We start from the raw sequence: 6,105 nt of genomic DNA, 5'->3' as shown, positions 1-6,105 counted from the left end.
GGATGAGCGAGAACATGCAGTAAATTGTCTTTTTTGAATTCACTACACTGCACATGGAGCCTGGCATATGTGCTGCCGCCTTAACCACTCGACCACAGGACACAACATCTTATAGTTAGTTACCATCTGCTATTCTCCCAAACCGGATACAACCGTCCACATGAATGAAGAAATAAGACTTGGATACAGAGACATTTCTTCAGTAAAAAAAAAGACTCTTCATTGTCCATTGCTATTCATTTATCCCATGTAAATGCATCCAAAATAAAACATGCAACAGTCAGAAAATGAGTTAAGCAAAAACTTGATCAATGTGAACTATACTCATTTCTCTTTTCATGATTCCACGAGAAACATGTAGATTAGGCTGTGCAAAGCAAGACTGTGAAAAGGTGTTTTATTGATGATCCTGGATAAAAGATAAGGCTAAAGCTGAGGAGGTCAAGATCCAGAGCCTTCAGCCTCATGGGTCATGGCTCAGATCTCACAGTCAGAAGCTGTCTCAAGGGCACAGTGTCCAGCAAACAACATCTAACTTGAGAGAAAGTTGATGTAGTGATTTTTCCCTTGTACATTTGTATTTACATCATTGTTTTATCTTGAGCCTTCTGTTAATTTAAGCCAAGCTGCTAATTTGATAATTAAATACACATAAGTCCACATGCATCTGCTCTGACATTTTAAAGGGTAAAAAGCTTTATGATCAATGTTCACATCTGTATTCATGAGCTTCACCCAGAGAGTACTCTCAACACTGCATCAGACACTGCTCTGTCGTAATCATCACTATTCTGTGATTACTGGAGAGCGAGGAAGACATGACAAACTTCCCTTTAATATGTTGATCCTGTACCATTACCTTTCTAGCATTTTGTTCTTTGTATAAGTTTGTTTCAGTTGCTGAGCCATGCAGTGCTTACCCATTGGTTCTGTCCATTGTCCATTATTTTCTTTGCTAGTCTGATCTAAAAGGGCTTTTAGTGCACTTTAAAATCGATCTTTACCTGTGCCTACTACATGCTGTGGTGTTATTGTGCATTTCATTCAAATTGATAAAGAAACCTTTTCAGTCTGATTTATTCAAGCTATTGATGAGCTGGACTCATTTGTGTCCACTGAACTAGTTTAATAATTATTAGTCTTTTCATCTATGATGACAACTCTACATAGCAAAAATAAATTACAGACATTTAGGCAATGGTTGTTCATTAAAATGCTTATGGAGAAGATTACACTCATGGGCACTGAACATATTAGCTATTGCTTTCCCGGCTTAAAACCACTGAAGGACAAACAATATATATAGTCTAATAACCTGCATAATTAAAACTCAGTGCTGACACTCACGGAAGGTTGGTTACAAGAGGGTCTTGCCTTTAAAACGATTTTTGCCTAAAGAATGATAGAGGTTGAAATATAAGAAGAAATATAAAGGTATGCCCATATTATACATTTTGCCTGTAACATTTACTGCACAATATTTAATCATCTTTGTCAGATTGGAACGACTATCTGTCAACATGCCTTTGTCAACCCAAAAACTCACCATTGTTTAAGGAGTGTCAGGGTTACTTTATTTGTACCAACAGGGACATTTGGTTTGACAGTGAATCACATCATTAATTCATTCACATACATTTTCATCTGTATCAAGTTGCAACAGTGCTCAGTGCAGGCCAAAACAGCAAAAGCCAATGAAAATAGTAAAAATATGGCTACTGGAACAAAGGTGCTTGTAGCGCTTGGTTTTACAGGTTGGAACTTTGAACCTGATGGGAGCAGTTGGAACTCGTCTTTAAGCAGATTGGATAGATAGAATTTCATCACGTCCATCTATTTTTCTATATTGTGTCTCATTGAACAATTAAATAATACCATTGGGTGTGAACAAAAACAGAAGAAAAGCTCCATATTGTTTGATAAATACTTTACCACTACTGTTACATAAAGCCTTTGCACAGACATGAAACAGACACAGGCACTGTCATGTACCAGTATTTTGATTTGGCCTGTTCATGTCAATATTTCCTCCTCAGTGCAGACAGATGCAGGTTAAAAGGTCAGTAGGCCGGACTAAATTAGGCATGAGGAGTTGTCCCAGTTTGTCAGCTCTGGCTCTATGTTCAACTATGTAAATTGTTGTTCAAGCTGGAGACACTCAAAAAAGACAGTATGTGTTGGAGTATAATGAATAATATAAACATTTTAATGACAAATACAGTGATGTACATAATACGTTTGATGCTGAGACCCTGGTAGAGAATGATGAGGAGCACAAGACAGGAATCTTCTCCCTAGAGCCACACACTGGTGCTGGTGAAAACAAGAACCTGCCAGATGCTGAACACTTGCTCAAACTCAATGGCTAAATATTTTTTAATTAGGTCTCTTCTCTGTTGAGTCCATCTATTTTATTGTGTGACAAAATGAATGAGCACATGGACACCTGAGTTTCTTTGCAATACCTTGAAAATAGAACCTCTTTGGTAAAGTGAAAATTATATAACAAAGTATGGAATAATTAAATAACTAGTATGGTCAGATAATCACTGGATATTTCGAGTAACTGTACAAGTCTCTTTTTCAGTCTCTTTAATTTTTGTCTCCCACATTAGTTTGCCTCTGCGACAGCACGAGCCGCGGCTCGCCTGGCCTGCCGATACCTGTCGATGACCTCCGGAGACCCACAAGCCAGAGTGGCCTGATAGGACTCCTTCTTCAGTCTGACGGCATCCCTTACTTCCGGTGTCCACCACCGGGTTCGGGGGTTGCCGCCATGACAGGCACCGGAGACCTTGCGACCACAGCTCCGAGCAGCCGCATCAACAATGGAGGCGGAGAACATGGTCCACTCGGACTCAATGTCCCCAACCTCCCCCGGGATATGGGAGAAGCTCTCCCGGAGGTGCGAGTTGAATACCCTACTGACAGAGGGCTCCACTAGACGGCCCCGGATAAGCGGCAGAAAATGGATGGATGAATGGACATTAGTTTGCCTTTTTGTGCATAATTTCCCTTGTCAAAACTTACACAGGTCTGAATAAAAAAGAAATCAGATCAGAGGCCTATATATGAGATAAGATGCTCAAGATGGATTACAATCACAAAACAGATAAAACAATCATTATAAAATTTACTTTAAAAGAGAAAAGTGCAGATAAAATTCCTTTGGTCATATCTACAGGTAAACAGAGTTGTTTTGAGCCTGGATTTGATCATTGTAGAGACCAATCTCACGTCTTCAAGAAGACTGTTCCAGATTTTAACTCAACATAGAACTGAAATCCGAAAATGTTCACATGGCACTAACATGTCAGAGATTTTCTGTAAAACTCCTCATTTTCATTGGATCAACAACAAGAGGAAGCAGGTTAAATATATGGTCTATTATGCAATCCTCCATATCCTCCCTATCCTCACATGTGAATACAAATCTTGAAAATATATATACAAATAATGCTTCTAATACACATAAATCATATGTTAAGCTAGGGCTTTTATAGCATGCAGCATTAGGTTAAGAGACTGAACAGGATTATAATTGATGGTTTCCCACATATACAAAGATAAATCCTTCCAATGAGAAGCGTTAATACTAATCTGTTTATATCTCATGATTCCTCATGATTAGGAGTATATACATTCAAGGCTGTGGTAAACTACTCAAACCCTACTGGCCTACTTGACATTTACGGTGAGGATGTAAATAAAGATACAATAGCTTCAATGGAATGATGATGTTATATGAAGGTATTAAACAAAACACTCGCACAAAGTTTCACTCTCATCTCCAAGTCTTTCTCAAAGTAACAACAGTTTCAAAGGCCATCATTAGTCTTCCAAACATTTGTTTCCATAGATTAGTCTAGGATGTGGGATTCCATGGATAGTATAGTATGTACAGTAGAAAGTATGTCACTATATATCAGATCCAAGGAAAAGTGTTCAAATTTACTATGTTATTATGTTATTATTATGCGCTGCAGTAGTTTTAGAAGCTATATAAGCTGTTGCTTGTGAAGAAAATAGTGCAGCTGTTTAGCAGTGTAAAGCCCATTGACTGTGGGTCTATGACAATCCCGAAATCAATACATCAATGGACACTTAACAGAACAGATTTAATGCAATATGTATATTATATTTACTACAATAAAACAGTAAAGAGGCCAACTTCATACAAAAGTTATGATATACTGTGTCAAACAGAGGACGGAATGAGATAAAATATGTGTCTCATAATTACTGGGCCTTTTAACAATTGTCTATCCATTACTAACAACATTTTCACACTTAATATGTTTTCAAATATTTTAATTTGAGCTTTTAAAAGGCCACAGGGGAAGAGCATGTCCTCTGTGCTGTTGCCTGTGAGTGAAGTAGGTCTGTGCAGGCGACTCCTGGGCTCCTTCACTCATGTTGAGCGCCAATTGTTGGAAGAAATCAACTGAAATATTAATGGACTGCTGCCTGGGAGGAGGAAACCCATTATGTGGTAAACAGTGCCAGTAGCCCATGGTTATGTCTCCAAACAAGTGTTACCTTATAGCTTGTCAAATAAAAAACACAGTTTGTGGTCTTTAGTGGTTTAGTGGATTATTGCCCCCTAGTTTGATTTAGTGTTTAAACGACGTGAGAAAAAGCTGCACTTAATGCCCCTCTCTGAGTGTAGTGATGCGGCTATAACTTCTGATAATGTGTGGCTAAATGTGGACTCAGTTCTCTAAAGTTCCAATGGAGCCTTTTAGTCTTTATAAACAGAATGGCTGCAGTCCAAAGGTGGGGCCATAAACTTTGCAGAACATAATTCATTGCATAGGAATTAGTTCAAATATTGTAAATTCTGAATAGTAAAAAAATATGGTGTGAGCAACTGACAACAGCCTGTCATAGTATAGTGTTTGAATAGTGAGTTACATAATGAAAATACAGAGAACAGACAATTTGACAATAAACTATTTTTTATTTAAATACCGGTAATACATTACCACAAACATTAAAGGCAATTAAATCTGGGTACACCAGCAGATCGCATGCCACAGTTTAAAAATACAAACTTGACAAACTTGACATAAAATGTATAATCCACCCTAGTTGCCATGTCCGTTTCAACCTAATCTAATTGTAAAATGACTCTAACATAAACCCAAAGGATTGGTGGTGAGTGAAAGCAGCAATGCTTCAACAGACAGGCCTATTAGTGACAAACTCATAAAAGGGGCCGATGGTGATGGAGGTGGGAATCTGAAAGCATGCTTTACTTGTTTGTGCCTATGATGAGGATTTCCTAAAATATACAACGCCAGTTAACATTTTAAGAAGCATTTTTTGGCTTGGCTTGTGTCATAATAAGCAATTTGATCAAATACAGTGAGCAGTCTAATCAATGAACTCAAAAATCAATGGAAACAGTGTTCCTGAATCCTCACTTAAGAGTAAATGTTTTACATGTGAGCCATCAACGGGCAGCACCTCAGAGATGAATGAAACCCTAAAACCTTTGTGGTTTAACATTATGTTAATGCCATTTAGTTAAACTCTCGTTATAGGTATTAAAGAGCGTTATGGCCCAGTTAATAAAATATCACATGAATTAACTATTTTAAAGACTATGCCCTGTTTTTCCTCATCTTCTAAAAACATGTTTGTTATGACAAAAACAATGGTTGAACAATCACTTATTAGCCCACATCTCTTCCCCATTAATCTGTCCAACTTGTGGGCACATGTCCTTCTACGCACCCTTGCGTCCGTTCTTCTCTTGTTGATTCTTTGTGGATACATTAGTTACAGGGGTCATTCTAGTTTTGCGTGTCTCTGCATTATCACCATTAACGCGGCGCCTCGCCCTCAGCTCCACGTGAAGCTCGCGGTGAAATCGAGGGCGGTGCACGCGAGCTACGTGTTGCTGCGCAGCAACAGATAGAGAGAGAGAGGAAGAGGGAGAGAGAGAGAGAGAGGATAAGAGAGAGGGAGAGAGAGAGAGAGAGAGAGAGAGAGAGAGGATAAGAGAGAGGGAGAGAGAGAGAGAGGATAAGAGAGAGGGAGAGAGAGAGAGAGAGAGAGAGAGAGAGAGAGAGGGAGCGAGCGAGCGAGAGCGGAGAGGAA

This window comes from Eucyclogobius newberryi, unplaced genomic scaffold, assembly GCF_026437365.1.
Source record: "Eucyclogobius newberryi isolate DKJ021-1_F unplaced genomic scaffold, fEucNew1.0.hap1 SCAF_3, whole genome shotgun sequence".
In the NCBI taxonomy this organism is placed as follows: Eukaryota; Metazoa; Chordata; class Actinopteri; order Gobiiformes; family Gobiidae; genus Eucyclogobius; species Eucyclogobius newberryi.
The sequence above is the reverse complement of the archived record's forward strand: the minus strand, read 5'-3'. Positions refer to the sequence as shown.